The 19,707-nt window shown below is 57.4% G+C and overlaps 1 pseudogene across 1 annotated transcript; it reads left to right on the forward strand.

Annotated features, from left to right (window-relative positions):
- Positions 1 to 4,956: 4,956 nt before the first annotated feature.
- On the forward strand, positions 4,957 to 8,982 carry LOC308637254 (leukocyte immunoglobulin-like receptor subfamily B member 3; annotated as a pseudogene). Its single transcript, XR_014024352.1, has 6 exons — positions 4,957 to 5,068; positions 5,198 to 5,500; positions 5,652 to 5,945; positions 6,212 to 6,504; positions 7,123 to 7,183; positions 7,756 to 8,982. The product of XR_014024352.1 is annotated as a leukocyte immunoglobulin-like receptor subfamily B member 3 (transcript).
- The last annotated feature ends 10,725 nt before the right edge of the window (positions 8,983 to 19,707 follow it).

The following is a 19,707-nucleotide window of genomic DNA, read 5'->3' on the forward strand; positions in this document are numbered from 1 at the left end:
GGGGAACACAGCACCATGAAGCACCTGGGGTAGGAAGACAGATCCTCCAGAGCTGACGGAGACAAATGTGCACCCTGGTCTCTGAGCGGTTATCTAACTGAATCTCTCAAAGTCCACACAGTAAGTCAGCAACAAGAACGCAATAATATCATCAGCTAGAAGAGGATGCTTTACTCATTTCAATTATAGTAGGAGACGGAGGAGATGGATGGAAACAGTGAACCCTTAAAAGGTATTACAGAGACCAGCCCAGCACAGGGGCCCAGGGCTTTACTCCAGTGACTCTGGAGGCCAAGGCAGGAGGATGGCAAGTTCAAGGCCACCTGGGGAACTGAGGAACCTCATGACTCAACATAAAAACTAAAAAGGACTGGACAGGACATAGCTCATGGGACAGGCCTGCAGAGCACCCCCAGGGCCTGGGTCCACCTTCAGGGCCGCAAAGGAATCAGAACAAACAAACAAAAGATATGAAAGGAATGAGAGGACATGAAGGTCAAGAAGGCAGAGGCACTTGAACAGGGACGTGCTCCCAGGTTACGGGAAAGGGAAGGACCTGGGACAGTGAACGCCCAGGATGCAAAGCAGGTCAAGGACCCCCACCTCTGCTGACCTGGACACCTTGTGGGACACGACAGGAGCAGGAGCACAGAGCACCCAGGGACCCGTTCATGCTCCATGGGAGCACCCTCATCACCTTGGGCTGAGGCAGGGAATCCATTGATCCCACAGACCAAGAGAGGTGCTGAGACATATTGAAATGTCTCCTTGCACGTAAGTGGCCACGTGGAGCCTGCAGTGTGCACACAGGGGCAGGCAGCAGGAGGGGGAGCGGGGCCTTGCAGGGCTGGGGTTGCACCCAGGTCTCCTCTGCAGCTGCCCACCCCCGGCCCTTCCTGGGGTGAGGAGCTGGTCACCTTGCTGTGGGGAGGAGGCAGCAAACCTGCAGGGTGTGAAGGTCCTGTGACCACATCCTGCTCATTGCTCAGCTCCTGCATCCTGGCCCCAATGTGGCCCCAATTCACCCACCTCCTGTCCCTGCTGGGCCCTGGAAGGGGAGGCAGCAGAGGACATGGTGGAAAGTCCCTCCTGAAGACATTGGGCCTCCAGAGCCCAGGATGGAGGAGGGAGCCCTGGGAAGCTGAGGTCATGCACTGAGGAGCCCAGGGTGACCAGCCACGGCCAACACTAGGGACAGGCAGAGTCCTGGGAGAGAGTCCACATGGGTTACCTCTGTGTGGTTGTGTCACAAGTGCTCCATCTAAGCCACCAGATCTAGGGACACACGAGGATCCTCCCAGGCGCAGATTGTGGTTTTGGCAAAACACGAGGGTCTCTATTAGCAGGAGGGGTGGGGACAATGAGGGGACCTGGGATGCTCTGCACTGGGTCCTCTGGAAGCAAAGGAAAAGGACGCTGGACCCTGACGCTCCCACTCTCCTCTGAGACCTGCCTGGACGCCTCCTTGGCCTCAGCCAGATCCGCAAAAGGCCGAGGTGATCACGTTCTGGGGTCTCCAGGGTGGGCGGATCACCTGGTGAGCAGGGAAGCTCCAGTGCTGGACACAGGGACCCCTGGGGACCAGGCACTGCCTGAGGGTCTCCACCTGACAGGGGACTGAGGTCAGGGTGCCCCTGCTGCAGTCACGGGGACTGGCCAGCAGCAAGTGACCTCCAGACCTTGAGCACTTTCTGATGAAGAAGAATCTTAAATGGGCTTCAGTTTTGTCTTGTTTTGCTTGATCTGGGGGATGTCACTCTAGGGCTTTCGCTGGTTCCTGGTCTTCTATCAGAATTCACAGGCTCTGACCCTGCCCCGTCCACGCCAGCCTCAGGGTGTCCTGGGGGAGCTACTCCAAGGAGGTGGGGCCTCCTCCTGAGGTCCGGAGGGGACCTTTCCCAACAGCTCCCATGAGCCTGTGACCTGGCCCTCGGGCACCTGCAGTGAGTGGCTCCTCACCAGGACTCACCCTCGCAGAGCTCCTCACACAGAGACCCTGGAGCTCAGGGTCGCAGGTGGGAGCGGTCCAGCCCATTCCATGTCCACGCAGTGTCCACAGGGAACCCCACCAGAGCCACAGCAGTGGAGCTGGCAGGGAGCCGAGGTGACAGAGACCTTGAACACGGAAGGGTCAGAGACAGACTGGACTTTAGTCCTGGGGCTGGTGTTCTCGTCAGTGAACTCAGGGAGAATCCACTCCTTGACCAGGACATGAGGCTGAGATGCCTCCTCCTGACCCTGAGCTGGGGAGGGCTCACAGATTCAGATGTCCTCCCATAACAGCAGGGTCCAGGAGCAGCCCTGCTCAGCATGTGTCCACCTGAGCCCACTCCTGCTGCCCCTGATCCTCCGCTGCCCCACCCTGGACACTCCTGCAGGGAGCAGGCTTCAGAGCAAGCTGAGATCACAGCAGCCCACACTGGACCTGTCCCCAACCTCTGGCCACCTACTCTTTGGCTCTCAGGAGGTACACCCTTGGGGGCTGAGGGGCAGCAGGGAAACAGTGCTCAGCCACAGGAGATGGACGACCTTCCTGCTCTGGCCAGAATCTTCACCTCTTCCCAGGGCAGCAGCAAAGAGGACTTGGGGTGTGGGATGGACCTGGGCTAGACGTCCACGTCCCTTCCTGGCTCCCTGATTGCACAGATGTGCCCACTGCTCCTGGACCTGGGGGTGCATCTTGGAATAGAGAGAGTGGCTGGGGGGTGAGGGCTGGGGACTCAGGAGCCAGCACACGCTGCAGGCCACTGGGGTCCCCTCACACAGCCACCAGCACAGGTGCTCAGGGGTGTGCTGATGACAGACGCACCAGGTCCTCCAGGATGGGCCACCAAGCTGACTCCCTCAGTGGACCTGGGTAGCTGGTCTCCCTGGCACTGTCCTCTGTGCTAACTGTCACTGGTGTTCCATCAAACCCAGGTCCAAAGGGGCCAGGACGGGGTCATAGAGCTAATGGGGTGAATGGTGCAGAGGTGAGGGTCCCCTTCCCCAGGCTGACCTGTGGGGTGTTGAGGACCATGGTGGACACCAGGACCCTGGACTTCTCTTAACTGGCTGCCCACATCCCTAATCCTCAGGGCCAGGGTTGCTGACCTGCAAAAGGAGATGGTGGATGGGCAATGTGGCAGGATGGGGCATGGATTAGAGGGGACAATGGGGAGGTGGAGGTTGGCCTGGGGGATGTGGGGTAAGTTGTCAGGATCTAGGGGGGGGCTGAGCAACCTCAGGCACACCCCTGCCCCATTCTGGTCTTGATGGAGGACCAGGAGAACATGCCCAGGGCCTCGCTCCCCCTTCACCCCACACATCTGCCTTGAAGACCCAGAGCCCAGGGAGGACCCCGGGAAGGACAGGAGGTGACATCTGCAGCCCTCACCTCAGCTGCCACCCTAGTCCTGTGGCCTCCTTCCCCTGTGCAGCCTCACCCTCAGCCGTCCCCTCCCTGCTGTGTGGACCCTGCAGCCAAGGACACACAGGAAGTGATGAGCCAGGTAGAGCTCTGAGGCCCGACAGGAGGGTCCCACCCCACCTGGCACAGTGTGGAGCATTCAGTTTAGGATGAAGAGCATTTTCCTACAAGGACAGCCAGGCTCCAGGGGTGGTGACGCCCACCTCAGCTCTCAGCCAGGCCGCTCTGTTGATGGTGGGACAGGCTGGAGCATGGACTCCAGAGCAGATGGGACGGATCGTCCGCCACACCCCAGAACAGAGCATTTCATGTGCAGCACGGGGACCTGGTTCAGGGAGGAGGGCTCGGTCCTTTCAGCTGCTGTGTCAGTCAGCTCTGCGCTACTGCAACAAAACACCAGAGACCACCAACTTAAATAGACCGGAGCTGCTGAGGGAGGGGTTTGCTCCTGCACAGGCTGCGCCATGGTGGGCTGCACTGGAAATCCAGCCCTGAGCTCCTTCAGCTGGTCCAGCTCCCAGAGGGCAGGATGCTGGCCTCCACCATGCTGGGCCTCTGGAGCCTGGCACCCACCTGCCCAGTAGCTGATCATGTTTCACCTGGTCTAGGAGTGACCCCCACATTCCCTTCCTGGATCCTCTGAGGACATAATCCTGGGTTGGACTCAGCCTGTGTGGGGCCGACTCAGGTGGGGCCTGGGGCCTGGCCTGGCTGGGCAGCACTCAGGTCAGTCATGAGGGCCTCAGGGTCAGGGCGGACCTCAGCTCTTTACTGAGATGTCCCCAAGGGGCGTGATCTTTGTGAGCCTTGCCCTGGGGAAACCAGAGAAAGGACAGGAGGGGCCGTCCCCATCCGGTGGGTGCGCAGCTCAGGGGACAAGGGGCCAGCAGCCGCCCCTGCTTACCACTTCTGTGCTGTCTGACCTGCAGGGCCTGCACTCTCCTCTCTGGACGCTGGAGTCTTCAGAGCAGGCGGCATGAGGTCCACCCTGCCTGTCCTCCTCTGCCTCGGTCAGTGTTGGAGGGAGGGACACAGGCTGGGTGGGGAGGGTCCCAGGTGACTGTTCACAGGGAACCCCTGAGGGTTCTTAGTCTCATATGGTACCCAATGGCTGCTGTGACCACCAGGATCAATAATCCTCCCCAACACTGAGATGCCAGCTCCTCACGGGGACCTCTCTTCCAGGGCTGAGTCTGCAACAGAGCCTCCGGGGGTCTTCAGGTGAGGGCCCTGCAGCTTCCCACGTCCTGCCCAGGCTCAGCCCCTGGGGTCTCAGGAGAGAAGAGAGCAGCCTGGGCCGAGGGTGGTGACAAGGTAGGGCAGTGGGACCTGGGGTAGGTACAGGTCAGGACCCAGCCTCTGGTTTTCTTGCAGGGACCCTCCCTAAGCCCATTCTGTGGGCGGAACCAGGCCCTGTCATTCCCCGTGGAAGGTCAGTGACCCTCTGGTGTCAGGGATCACAGGACATCACGTGGAACTGTCTCAGTAAGGAAAAACCCTGGAGCCCCACATGCAGAAGACCCTTACAAGGTCCAGGGAACAGGGCCATGTTCCGCATCCCCACCATGACTGCGCAGGATGCAGGAGGGTATCAATGCTACTATCAGAGCTCTGCTGGCTCCTCCCAGCACAGTGAACGCCTAGAGCTGGTGGTGACAGGTGAGTGGACACTCAGGGGTCCCAGCCCCTTGCTCTGCCTCAGGAAAGGGGTCTGCCCCCAGGTGTCCCTCTCACAGCCCATTAATGGGGGAGGAGGGAGCCATGAACACCTGCCTCCTTCTCTCCTAGGATTCTACAGCAAACCCAGGCTCTCAGCCCTGCCCAGCCCTGTGGTGACCTCAGGAGGGAATGTGACCTTCCAGTGTGGCTCATGGAAGGAATTTGACGGCTTTATTTTGGTGAAGGAAGGAGAACACCACCTCACCTGGACCCTGGACTCACAGCAAAAACCCAGTGGGCAGTTCCAGGCCCACTTCCCCGTGGGGCCTCTTAACCCCACAGACAGATGGACATTCACATGTTATGGCTATTTCAGGAGCAGACCCCAGGTGTGGTCAGAACCCAGTGACCCACTGGACCTCCTGGTCTCAGGTAAGGAATTCCCATCCTTCACTCCAATATTTGGTGAGGCTGCGACCTTGTGGGCAGAGACTCAGGGTATGAGAGGGTGACCTGCAGGTAGGACGGGGAGGCAGGGGGTTGGCAGGATCCAGCCCTCAGCCCAGATACCTCTTCCCTCCAGGGGTGTGCAGGAAGGCCTCCCTTCTGACCCAGCAGGGCACTGTCCTGCCCCTGGAGAGAAGCTGGCCCTCAGTGTCACACTGACATTGGCTATGACCAATTTGCTGTGTCCAAGAGGGGACACAGGACCTCCCCCAGCGCCCTGCCCAGCAGCCCCAGGCTGGGCTCTCTCAGGCCCACTTCCTGCTGGGCCCTGTGAGCAGCTCCCACGGGGGTCGGTACAGGTGCTACGGTGGACACAGCCTCTCCTCTGAGTGGTCAGCCCCCAATGACCCCCTTAATATTGTGGTCACATGTGAGGAGCCCATAGGTGCAGTCAGGGACCCAGCCTCTGCACAGTCCTGTTGGGGAGCCCCAGGAGGTGATGGCCAGGGTGATGTGGGGTCTCAGGAGGGAGAGAGACAGGGAGGGGCAGAGAGAACAGAGACAGGGGGACACAGGGACAGGGAGAATCAGAGACAATGAGACAGACAGAGAGCACAGGGTCCTCAGAGAGAGGCCCTGGGGAGGTTTCAGCTCAGAACAAGGTGGGGCCACCCTCACCCTCCTTCCTCTCTCTAGGACAGCTCCCTGTCACACCCTCCCTCTCAGTGCAGCCGGGTCCCACAGTGTCCTCAGGGGAGAACGTGACCCTGCTGTGTCAGTCACAGATCAAGATGGACACTTTCCTCCTGTGCAAGGAGGGGGCACCTGATCCCCCCCTGCGGCTGAGGGCAGAGTACCAAGCCCCATGGTACCAGGCAGAGTTCTCCATGAGAGCTGTGACCCCAGCCCTCGGGGGGACCTACAGGTGCTATGGCTCTCACAGCTCATCCCCCTACCTGCTGTCATGGCCCAGTGCCCCCCTGGACCTGGTCATCTCATGGGAGTGACCCCTGACCCCATCCTCTTTGAGCTCAAGGATTCCCCCAGGGCCCTGCCCAGGACAGCTCTGGGTGGAATGGGAGGGAGGGGCTCTAGGGAGGGTCGGCCAGTGGGACTCACCCCTCAGAGAGGAGGGGCCAACGGGGTCCTCCAGCCTGTGCACCCACCCACCACTGGAATCAGGAAGGTGCAGGTGGGCACAGGAGGGTGCTGGGGAGGCCAGGCAGGTGTAGGAGGATGGGCAGAGACAGTCCCCAGGGGCAGCCTGCACCCCTCACCCTCCTGTTCTCCTCATTCCCAGGACCCTCTGGGGGAACCAGCCCCCCACCCTTAGGACCCAAGTCAACAGCTGGTGAGTCTCACGGGCCTCTGTGCAGACAGTGTCCTGCATTCTTGGGCCACCAAGCATCACTCTGAGCTACAAAGTCCAGTTACCAACTCAGCTCAGCTGTGTCCAGGGCACTGCAGAGAACGTTCAGGATCTCAGGCCCTGGGGCTCAGGGCTGGGAGGCATGAGGGGGAGGTCCAGGCAGAGGTGACTCTGGGCCCAGCCTGGGGAGGAGCAGCCAGCTGAAGTGGGGGGCAGGCAGCCCAGCCCTCACCTCCCACCCACCCCAGGAGGCCCTGAGGACCAGCCCCCCACCCCCACGGACCCAGGACCCCAGAGTGGTGAGTGAGGGGCTCTGGTGGGAGGTGGGTCCAGGGCAGGGCTGAGCTGAGGGGGAGCAGCCCCCTCTGGAGATGCTGAAGGGACCAGCCCCTCCCCTCTGGGCCTCAGTTTCTCCCAGGGCAGAGGAGAGGCCTGGCCCTGACCTTCAGGTGCCTCTCAGGCTGACCTTGGCTGTGCCCTGCTGGGAGAGGGGCCTCCAGGGAAGCCTCCAGGACCTGAGTCTGCAGGGCCCTGTCCCCTCTGTGCAGTGACAGTGACACTGAGCAGGGGAGGGCTCAGGGCCATCGGGGGGTCAGGCTCTTTCCCCCAGCTCAGGGCTGAGCTCTGGGGGAGAGAAGGAGACTGGGAGTCAGACCCCCCAGTTCAGGCCCCGCTCTGCTGCTTCCTGCTGGGTGACTGGGCAGGGGACCCCCCTCTGAGCCTCAGTTTCCTCATCTGTCCTGGGGAGTGGGTGGCAGTGCCATGATGCCTGAGTGACAGGGCTGGAGGTGACGGGTGGAAAGACCAGCAGGGCTGGCACACAGTAGGTGCTCAGGTAAGCAGCGTGGCTCCTCGTCCACACCGTGCCCAGGACTGGGAAGGAGTCTGAAGATTCTGGTGGGGGTCTCGGTTCCCCTCCTCCTGCTGCCCCTCTTCCTCCTCCTGGGACATCAGTGTCGGGGACCATGCAGGAAGGCAGGTGAGTGGGGAGGGGAGACGTGGTGGCGTCCCAGGGAATCAGCAAGTTGTGCTCAGGGCACACAGGATGGGAAGTCCTGGTTGTCACCCCGACCAGCAGGACCACCCAGGTGACCCAGCAAGAGCCCGTGTGGGCCTCACAGGTCTGCCTTCTTCTCGTCACACAGGGCTCAGCACTGCTGTCACCTCCCCAGAGGCCACCCAAGGCCACCAGGTGACCTGTCGTCTCCTCCGCCCTCCTCTCTGCCCGCTGCCCTCTTCTCTCCTCCCAGCTGATTGTGCTGATGGACTCTGGTCGGCCTCCTGCCCTGAGGCCTGGGCGCTGGCCTCTCTCCTCTGCCTCCTCCCCCTGCTGAGCTGGCTGCACCTGCTCCTGAGGAGGACGTGGACCTGGCCACAGCCCTGCCCTGCACTGGCCCCCTCCCAGCCACACAGATGGCCGACTCCTGGGGGTTTGCTGTTGGCAAGGCTCTACTGGGGGCTTGGGACAGCAGCAGCAAACACAGTCTGGTGCTCAGATACAGGACAGCCCCGGGACAGACAGACGGGGCAGAGGCAGACAGGAGTGGGGAGACCAGGCAGGGCGACGGCTGTGAACCCAGGACAGAGCCAGGTGGGGCGGGGGCCATGGGCAGGAGCAGGAGGGTTAACTGGACAGTCAAGGAGGGTTCCCTGGGGAGGACCTGGACAGAGCCCTCATCACAGGGACAGGCCTGAGAGCATCTCAGGAAGAGGGTCCTGCCAAGGGAGCAGCAGTGTGAGGCCAGTGGGCACAGGCTGACCTGTCCAGCAGGCTCGAGTCCAGGTGGCTGCAGGTGATGCATGAGGAGCAGCTGTGACAGGTGGCAGGACAGAGGTGGGCAGGGCTCAGTCCTGCAGGTGCCTCTGCTCTGGCAGAGCCTGAGAAGCCCCTGGAAGTTCTGCTGGGCATGGAGAGCTGACTGCTGGCTGCAGGTCCCTCCAGCTCCCTGTGGGAGGTGAGGGGCACAGCCAGAGTGGACTCAGGAATCATCTGCCTCTGTCTCCTCCACAGAGCCCTGCAGATGAAGACCCCTGTGGTGTCACCTGTGCCCAGAATCAGGGCCATTGTGGGGTGTCCACTTATCCCCTGAGTCAGGGCCATTCCTGGTCATGAAGGACACATCAGAGGGAGAGGACAGCCTGAAGGGTGTCATGTGGGTCCTGTCCCATCTAGGCCCCAGCTCCCCAGGCACCACCCTCACCTGTCACCACTCTGTCCTCTCTCCAGGTGGCTGCATCTGGTGACCCCCAGGGTGTGACCTACGCCCAGCTGAATTACCTCAAGCTCATGCAGGGGACAGCCACTCCTCCTTCCTCCCAGGGACAGGAGCGTCCAGCTGAGTCCAGTGTCTACACCACCCTGGCCTTCCACTAGCCCAGGACACCACTCAGATCCCACGTTCCAAGGACAGGGACACGGAGACCCCAGCAGGCACTAGACAGCCCATGGACATGCAGCTGGGTGTCACGGCCAGCCTGGGGCCTGACATGCATGGCCAGCAGCATCTGAGACCTGCTGGACGTCACCTGATTCCCAGTCACAACAACTGGTCCCCAACCATGTGCCACGTTGGGCCATTTTATTCTCCTAGTCACCAACAGGCAAGGGGCGGAGTCACAAGGCAAGTGAGCAGATGTGTGACGGGAAAGTGCATCCAGCTGGTGACGCACAGAAATGAAGTGACTTTGATCAAAGGAAACTTACAATAAAGTTCAAAATGTGCTGGGGTGACCCTGGGGGTCCATGTCACCTGGCTTCCTGCTGATTTTCACATCTGGCTGGGACCCCTCTGTCCAGCAGCATGACCTGGGCTGAGTGGCAGCCTGCAGGGGTCCCCTGCCCACCTCAGGAAAGGTCAGTGGAAAGGGGAACAGCAGACCTGGAGCCACCCAGGAGCCCAGTGGGAGCAGAGCGTGGGGACCTAGAGACAGAGGAACAGAGGGAGGGACAGGGGGTGCAGGGGGTGGGCGAGGGGCATGGACACCCAGGGGCATGGAGACATGGAGGGGACAGACAGACGGCAGGGCGACCTCACTCCCCCAGCTCCCAGGGGGGAGGGGGAGTCCCCAGCTCACACCTCCTTGTCCTCAGGGTCCACAGAGAACCCCCCTCCAGATGCTCCTGCGGGGGCTCTGGTTCCCACTGCCCTGTCCTCCTCCTCCTCCTACTCCTCCTCCCTCTCTTCCTCCCCTCCTCCTCCTCCCTCTCTTCCTCCTCCTCCCCTCCTCTTCCTCCACCTCCTCCCTCTCTCTAATGCCCTCCTTCTTCCTTCTCCTCCTCTTTTCTTCTTCCCCTCCTTCCCTCCTTCTCTCCTCTTCCTCCTCCTCCTTCTTCCCCTCCCTCCTCCATTGCCTCCTTTCCCTTATTCTCTGTCCCTCCTCCTTCCCTCCTCCCCCTGTCCTCCTCCTCCCCTTAACTTCCCTCCCCCTCCCCTTCCCTCCCCCTCCCCTTCCCTCGCCCTCCCGTCCCCCTCCCCATTCCCTTCCCCTCCCCCTCCCCTCCTCCCCCTGCAGGATGGTGCATCCCCTTGTGATCATCCCTCCTCTCCCCTCCTCCTTTCCCTTTCCCTTCACTGACTCACTCTCCCTCTACCTTCTCACACTCCTCATGGTTTTTCTGAGGCTGCTTTTGGGGCTCTATTTCTATGGGCATGAATTCAAGTGCATAAAATCATCCAAACGTGAATTCTCCCTTTCCCTAGCAAATGTAGGGACCCTACAAGAAAACCTCAAAGTTGGAGTCCTTAGAACACAAGGCCATACCTCCCTGTGTCCTAACCTCCCAGGCTTATTTCTCTTGATGGACCACATTCACACTTAGCAGGAATCATTTCAAAAAGCAGATATGAAAGTATGTTCTAAGTCTGTTTGACTCTTATATTTTCCTTGGTTCAGTCTTGGTCTCAGCTCAGGATCAAGAAACTCTCTTCCCGTGTCCCAGGCCCCAGCCTCCTTCTTGGTGGCCGGCCTGTTACACCTCTTAGTCTCCAGAATGAGCATACGCAGACTGTTCTTAAGACTGAAGTCAAGAATTCCAGCACTTGTTATGGTTTAGATGTGACTTGTCCCCAGAAGCTCACGTAGGAGACAATGCAAGAGCTTTCAGAGGGACATGATCAGGGGAGGAGTCCTGTGGCACCTGGTAACTTGATCCAGGCTTAATGCCCTGATTGGTGACTGGGCAATAACTGTGGGCAGGTTGGCACAGCTGGAGGAGGGGTCCCTGGGGCTGTCCTGGGGGTTTCTATGTGGTCCCTGGTGGGCAGTCGCTGTGTCTGCTGCTCTGTTGCTGCATCCTGAGCTGCTTTCCTGCCCCAGGCCCTTCTGCCATGATGCCCTCCCCCTCTGGGGCCCAGAGCAGTGGGGTTGGCCACTGGGAACTGAGGCCTCTGACTGTTGAGAGCCACAGCCCAAGGGGCCCCAGCAAACTTCCAGCTGCCAGCTGATTGGCTCCTCTGCGGTGATGCTCATTGGGCTGTTTCCCCCGCCCTTTCAGACCCCGGAGCTGCTCATTGGGGGACTCCTTTGTCTCCGCCCACGTGACCCAGCCAATCGGCCTCCAAACAGGAGGAGGGGGCGGGGTTGAGAGGCTTGTGGGAAGCTGGTGGTGGCAGTTGGGCTCTGAGGGGATTCCTGAAGAGCTGTGTGGTGTGGTGTGTGTGTTCTAAAAATAAAGTTCCTTTCTGCTTGAGAAGTGGCTTGTGAATTGTGCCCAGCCAGACTGCGGCATTGGACACTGTGAGCCAAATAAACCTCTCCTCCTCTAATTGTTCATGTCAGGTCTTTGTCACAGTGATGCAAAAGGTGACTTAAACAGCCACCTTAAAACAGAGAAACAGAGAGGGAGGAAGAGAGGGAGAGGGAGAAAGAGAGAGGGATGGAGCTAGGGGGAGAGAGACAGAGTGAGGGAAAGAGGGAGGGAGAGAGAGGGAGGGAGGGGGAGAGGGAGAGAGAGAGGGAGAGAGAGGGAGGGAGAGAGAGAGGGACGGAGCTAGGGGGAGAGAGAGAGAGGGAGGGGGAGAGGGAGAGAGAGAGGGATGGAGAGGGAGGGAGAGAGAGAGGGTGAGAGAGAGGAAAGGGGGGAGAGAGGGAGAGAGAGGGAGGGGGAAAGAGAGGGGGAGGGAGGGAGGGAGAGGGAAATGCTCTTCTTTTGACCCCTAAGAATTTCATAGAAAATTTCAATAACCGCAAGTTTTCTATTTGGTCTTTGTTAATACTGGAGGTGTCTCTGGTGTGTGTAGTCAAGGACTGGTCAATAGAATATTAGGGATGGAAATATTTTGCATTTATCTCACCACAAATAATGAGAGATTAAAATATTTAATAGTAATGTGTTAGAGTGATTTTCCTTATAATTCATTTATGGGTAAATGGCCATCTTCACGTGGGGAAGCACACACCACTGGTGAGCACCTGCTATGACACACACACATCATGTGAACAGGTGAGCGAGTGACAGGTTCACAGGACGGGGTGTGAACAGTCACGAAAGCTGCTGTTTTGTTTTCCGTAAGTGTGCAGGACAAGGATTCATTTCATTTCTTTTTACTGGTGATGTTTTTGTGGGATTTCTGTAGTGAGGAGTGGACAGGCCAGTAAGAGCAAGGGCTCACAGCCCTTGGGGGAGGCCTTGCTTTGCCTGTCCTTGATGAGAGGTCCACCTTGGGCCTACCCTCCCCGAGGTAGGAGGCTGAGCAGGTGCTGTGTGTCCTGAATGTATGACCTCTTGGGAGTTTCCCTAAGAACTCCCCAGGTCTTTCAGATAAGGAGCCCCTAATGCAATATGGCAGCAGGGAAATGGCCAGTGGGCAGATAAAAAGTGGTTTTGAAAATTCTCTAATTGGTCCTCCCATCTTCCGCACTTGTGGACAGTTCATGATCCCCATGAATCTTAAGCAAGGCGGATATGCGTGTGCCGTAGGTGATGACCTGACCTTTACTATGATTGGCCCCAGGAGCTTCCTGGTTTAAGATAACTGACTCTCACTTTCTCTATAAGATAGCAGCAGCTTGCAATAAAGTGCTTCATCTTTGTCACTGCTGTCTGTGGGTGTGCATTTTAATCTCCGACCACGAACCTTGGCTGTCATGACCCAGCTCACAGAGACAGAGCAAAGCCAGAGACAGAGGGAGGCCTCGGCTGCTGGGACATTTCTGACCTGTGCTCACAGGCGCTGAGTGTCCCCTGACCTGGGCCTCACTGTCAATCTAGGGGACAGTGCTACAGACTGACTGGGTCCCACCAGCTCCACAAAGAGCCACTGTCTGTCCTGGGAAAGACATTAGACCCTGAAAGCTGGGTGTCCTCGTGCTCAGTGTGGGAACCGCACTCCTGCTGAGCCTCTAAGGGAGCATTTGCCAAAGTCCAAACAGGACATTAACACCTTGAGGGTGTCCCAGTGTAGATAAAGACTAGACCAAGGAGGAGCAGGCCAGAGTGGAAGGGACAGTCCCCAAGTGCCCTGAGCAGAGCCCTGGTCTCACCTTGATGGCGGTGCAGACCTGAGCTGTGTCAGGGCCTCGGGGATCCCAGGGCAGGAAGGAAGCCCAGGGCTCAGCCTGGCTGAGGATCAGGGAAGACCCCCCACCCTTTGCATACCAGGTTTCAGAAGCCCCTGCTGCATGGTAACAGTGAGCTCAAGCTCTTGCAAACCTGCGTGGGCTGTGGAGTCCGTGTGTGTAATATCCACCAGTGCCGTGTAGGAAGGCACCACAGTGAGGTTCATTTGACATGTTCATAGTGCACACAGCAGTCTGCCCACGTCAGTCCCCAGGGCTCCCTCCTCCCCCACCCCCCTCCCCTGCCTTCCTTCACTCTACTGGTCGGTCTTCTTTCTACTAAGTTACCTTTAGTTGGTGCGTTTCTCTTACATATGAATTGATATGCATCCAGGTCTGTTCACACTGCACACAGCATGACCCGGTCCACTTCCCTCCCTAGGTTCTCCCTGTTGCCCTCCCTCCTTCCTGATCCTTGGTCCCCAACTCTGCTCGACTGGTCTCCCTCTATTTTTGTGAGATCTCTTTTTTATTCCTTTTTTATCTTTAGCATATCTAGCAAATGCTGTAATATCATTCTTCTTTATGGCTGAGTAGAACTCCACTGTGTATCAATCGTATTTTCTTTGTTCATGTATCTGTTGACAGGCACCTGGGCTGGTTCCATAATTTGGCTATAAACATTGATGTGGCTGAATCACTACACTATGCTGATTTAAGTTCTATTGGATAAACACCAAGAAGTGGGGTCACTGGGTCATATGTGGCTCTATTCCTAGTCTTTTGAGGAATCTCCATAGTGTTCTCCAAAGTAGTTGTGCTATTTTGCAGTCCCACCAACAGGGTATGCGTGTTCTTTCTCCCCATATTCTTGCCTCTATTCATTGTTATTTGTATTCTTGATGATCATGTGATTTTGCTTTGTATCTCCCTGATTGTTAGAGTTGTGGAACCTTTTTTCCTATGATTGTTGGCCACTCACATTTCTTCTTCTGAGAAATGCCTCTTTAGGTCATTTGGCCGTTTATTGAGTAGGTTGTTAGTTTTTTAGGTGTTACGCTTTTTAGTTCTTTATATATCCTTGTTATTAATTCCTTATTGGAAGAGAAGCTGGCAAATTCCTTGTCACATTATGTTTACCAGATCTAGAAGTTTCTGGTGAAGTTTTCAGTTCCTTTAAGCATCAGTCATCAAAGATATTTGAACTTATTCTGTCCTATTTGTATCCCTAGAATGTCCTTGTCTTGCCTGATTGCTCTGGCTACACTCTCAAGAACGATCCTGGATAGGAGTGGTGAGAATGGAGATCCTTGTCATGTTTCTGACTCTGGAGGCAATGCTCAGTATGACGTGGGCTTTGGATTTCTCACATAGGGATTTCATGATGCTAAGGTGAGTTCCTTCTGTCCCTAGTTTCATCAGAGTTTTGTTTTGTTTGTTTGGTTGGTTGTTATTTGCAGTGCTGGAGATTCAACCTGGGGCCTACGCATGCTAGCCATCATTAAACCACTGAGCCAGTGAATGTGTGCTGGATTCTGTCCCCAGGGTTTTCTGCAGCTATTGAGATGATCATGTGATTGTTGTCTTTGGTTTTACTTATGTGATGAACTATGTTGATTGACTGGTGGCTATTGAACCAAGCTTGTATCCTGGGTTGAGTCTAACTTGATCATCGTATGCAGCCTTTATAAGGGGTTTTGAATATGGTTTGCTATTATTTTATTACCAAGTTTTGCATCTATGTTCATCATACAAATTGGTCTACAGTTTTATTTTCTTCGTGTGTCTTTATCTGGTTTTGTGATCCGGGTAATATTGGCGTCATAGACTAAGTTTGGTAGGGCTGCCCCCTTCGCTATTTTACAGAACAGTTGGAGGAACTTTGCATTGGTTTTTCTTTGAAGGTCTGGGAGCGGAGAATCCATCTGGTACTGGGCTTTTCCTTCTGGGAAGGTTTTTTGTTAATCCTTCACATGATATTGTCCTTTTTAGGTTTCTATAGCCGTGGGTTCCTATTTGGTAGGTCCAATGTGTCTAGCAATATGTCTGTATGTTCTATTTCCTCCAATTTATTAGAACATAAGTTTTCAAAATAATCCTGAATGATCCCTGGATTTCAGCTGTGTTTGTGCTGATGTGTCCTCGTCCACCTTTGGGCTTGCCCTCTGGTTATATTGGTCAGTCTGGCAAAGGGTTGGTCAACCACGTTTATCTTTATGAAGACTGACCCTTTGTTTCATAGATACTGTGAATTTGTTTATTTCTCTATTTCATTATTTTTTTGTTCAGACCTTATTATTTCCTGTCTCATTCTGATTCTGAAGCTCACAGCCTTCAGGTTCCACTTGGTTCTGGAGGCGTGTCTTTGTCAGGGTGGGTGGACACCAGGACCTGGACATGGGGAGCAGTCACTCAGCCCCACCCAGTGGGACAGCAGCTGGTCTCTGCCCTTCACACTGTACCTGCTGAGGGTTTGCTTGTTGTTGAGGCAGGACTCTTGTGCTGCCCAGACTGGCCTCCTGGACTCAAGACATCCCTGGGCTCCTGAGCCTCTGAGTAGCTGGGACCTCAGGAGCCCAAAGCCTCACTAGGCCCCACAGGGCTTTGAAGGGGGAGCTTCTCCCTCTCTGTGCTGTCCACGTCCTCCTCTGAGATAATGGACTGTGGGAGGAGTCGGCCACTGGGCACCAGGAGCAGCAGGTTTGGTGGGAGGTGAGGTGCCCTCCACCCCTGTCACAAGGGCCCCACCCAGGACCATGCCAACTCCTGTGGCCACCTGCAGAGGGCTCATCCCTCCAGACAAAGGGACCCCCTCACCACTGAGCAGAGTTGGACTTCCCCGGCATTCATGAAAGACACAGGGGAACACAGCACCATGAAGCACCTAGGGTAGGAGGACAGATCCTCCAGAGCTGACGGAGACAAATGTGCACCCTGGTCTCTGAGCGGTTATCTAACTGAATCTCTCAAAGTCGACACAGTAAGTCAGCAACAAGAACGCAATAATATCATCAGCTAGAAGAGGATGCTTTACTCAATTCAATTATAGTAGGAGACGGAGGAGATGGATGGAAACAGTGAACCCTTAAAAGGTATTACAGAGACCAGCCCAGCACAGGGGCCCAGGGCTTTAACTCCAGTGACTCTGGAGGCCACGGCAGGAGGATGGCAAGTTCAAGGCCACCTGGGGAACTTAGGAACCTCATGACTCAACATAAAAACTAAAAAGGACTGGACAGGACGTAGCTCATGGGACAGGCCTGCAGAGCACCCCCAGGGCCTGGGTCCACCTTCAGGGCCGCAAAGGAATCAGAACAAACAAACAAAAGATATGAAAGGAATGAGAGGACATGAGGTCAAGAAGGCAGAGGCACTTGAACAGGGACGTGCTCCCAGGTTATGGGAAAGGGAAGGACCTGGGACAGTGAACACCCAGGATGCAAAGCAGGTCAAGTCCCCCACCTCTCCTGACCTGGACACCTTGTTGGACACGACAGGAGCAGGAACACAGAGCACCCAGGGACCCGTTCATGCTCCATGGGAGCACCCTCATCACCTTGGGCTGAGGCAGGGAATCCATTGATCCCACAGACCAAGAGAGGTGCTGAGACATATTGAAATGTCTCCTTGCACGTAAGTGGCCACGTGGAGCCTGCAGTGTGCACACAGGGGCAGGCAACAGGAGGGGGAGCGGGGACTTGCAGGGCTGGGGTTGCACCCAGGTCTCCTCTGCAGCTGCCCACCCCCGGCCCTTCCTGGCGTGAGGAGCTGGTCACCTTGCTGTGGGGAAGAGGCAGCAAACCTGCAGGGTGTGAAGGTCCTGTGACCACATCCGCTCATTGTTCAGCTCCTGCATCCTGGCCCCAATGTGGCCCCAATTCACCCACCTCCTGTCCCTGCTGGGCCCTGGAAGGGGAGGCAGCAGAGGACATGGTGGAAAGTCCCTCCTGAAGACATTGGGCCTCCAGAGCCCAGGCTGGAGGGGGGAGCCCTGGGAAGCTGAGGTCATGCACTGAGGAGCCCAGGGTGACCAGCCACGGCCAACACTAGGGACAGGCAGAGTCCTGGGAGAGAGTTCACATGGGTTACCTCTGTGTGGTTGTGTCACAAGTGCTCCATCTAAGCACCTGATCTAGGGACACACGAGGATCCTCCCAGGCGCAGATTGCGGTTTTGGCAAAACACGAGGGTTTCTCCCAGGTAGGAGGTGTGGGGACAATGAGGGGACCTGGGACCCTCTGCACTGGGTCCTCTGGAAGCAAAGGAAAAGGACGCTGGACCCTGACGCTCCCACTCTCCTCTGAGACCTGCCTGGACACCTCCTTGGCCTCAGCCAGATCCGCAAAAGGCCGAGGTGATCACGTTCTGGGGTCTCCAGGGTGGGCGGGTCACCTGGTGAGCAGGGAAGCTCTGGTGCTGGACACAGAGACCCCTGGGGACCAGGCACTGCCTGAGGGTCTCCACCTGACAGGGGACTGAGGTCAGGGTGCCCCTGCTGCAGTCACAGGGACTGGCCAGCAGCAAGTGACCTCCAGACCTTGAGCACTTTCTGATGAAGAAGAATCTTAAATGGGCTTCAGTTTTGTCTTGTTTTGCTTGATTTGGGGGATGTCACTCTAGCGCTTTCGCTGGTTCCTGGTCTTCTATCAGAATTCACAGGCCCTGACCCTGCCCCGTCCACGCCACCACAGGGTGTCCTGGGGGAGCTACTCCAAGGAGGTGGGCCTCCTGCTGAGCTCCGGAGGGGACTTTCCCAACAGCTCCCATGAGCCTGTGCCCTGGCCCTCGGGCACCTGCAGTGAGTGGTTCCTCACCAGGACTCACCCTCGCAGAGCTCCTCACACAGAGACCCCTGGAGCTCAGGGTCGCAGGTGGGAGAGGTCCAGCCCATTCCATGTCCACGCAGTGTCCACAGGGCACCCCACCAGAGCCACAGCAGTGGAGCTGGCAGGGAGCCGAGGTGACAGAGACCTTGAACATGGAAGGGTCAGAGACAGACTGGACTCTAGTCCTGGGGCTGGTGTCCTAGTCAGTGAACTCAGGGAGAATCCACTCCTTGACCAGGACGTGAGGCTGAGACGCCTCCTCCTGACCCTGAGCTGGGGAGGGCTCACAGATTCAGATGTCCTCCCATAACAGCAGGGTCCAGGAGCAGCCCTGCTCAGCATGTGTCCACATGAGCCCTCTCCTGCTGCCCCTGATCCTCCCCTGCCCCACCCTGGCCACTCCGGCAGGGAGCAGGCTTCAGAGCAAGCTGAGATCACAGCAGCCCACACTGAACCTGTCCCCAACCTCTGGCCACCTACTCTTTGGCTCCCAGGAGGTGCACCCTTGGGGGCTGAGGGGCTGCAGGGGAAACAGTGCTCAGCCACAGGAGATGGACGACCTTCCTGCTCTGGCCAGAATCTCCGCCTCTTCCCAGGGCAGCAGCAAAGAGCACTTGGGGTGTGGGATGGACCTGGGCTAGACGTCCACGTCCCTTTCTGGCTCCCTGATTGCACAGATGTGCCCACTGCTCCTGGACCTGGGGGTGCATCTTGGAATAGAGAGAGTGGCTGGGGGGGTGAGGGCTGGGGACTCAGGAGCCAGCACACGCTGCAGGCCACTGGGGTCCCCTCACACAGCCACCAGCACAGGTGCTCAGGGGTGTGCTGATGGCAGACGCACCAGGTCCTCCAGGATGGGCCACCAAGCTGACTCCCTCAGTGGACATGGGGTAGCTGGTCTCCCTGGCACTGTCCTCTGTGCTAACTGTCACTGGTGTTCCATCAAACCCAGGTCCAAAGGGGCCAGGACGGGGTCATAGAGCTAATGGGGTGAATGGTGAAGAGGTGGGGGTCCCCTTCCCCAGGCTGACCTGTGGGGTGTTGAGGACCATGGTGGACACCAGGACCCTGGACTTCTCTTAACTGGCTGCCCACCTCCCTGCTCCTCAGGCCCAGGGTTTGTGACCTGCAAAAGGAGATGGTGGAAGGGCGATGCAGCAGGATGGGGCATGGATTAGAGGGGACAATGGGGAGGAGGAGGTTGGCCTGGGGGATGTGGGGTAAGTTGTCAGATCTAGGGGGGAGGGCTGAGCAACCTCAGGCACACCCCTGCCCCATTCTGGTCTTGATGGAAGACCAGGAGAACATGCCCAGGGCCTCGCTCCCCCTTCACCCCACACATCTGCCTTGAAGACCCAGAGCCCAGGGAGGACCCCGTGAAGGACAGGAGGTGACATCTGCATCCCTCACCTCAGCTGCCACCCTAGTCCTGTGGCCTCCATCCCCTGTGCAGTCTCACCCTCAGCCGTCCCCTCCCTGCTGTGCGGACCCTGCAGCCA

Source organism: Spermophilus citellus (assembly GCF_964194105.1).
Source record: "Spermophilus citellus genome assembly, chromosome: 18".
Classification (NCBI taxonomy): domain Eukaryota; kingdom Metazoa; phylum Chordata; class Mammalia; order Rodentia; family Sciuridae; genus Spermophilus; species Spermophilus citellus.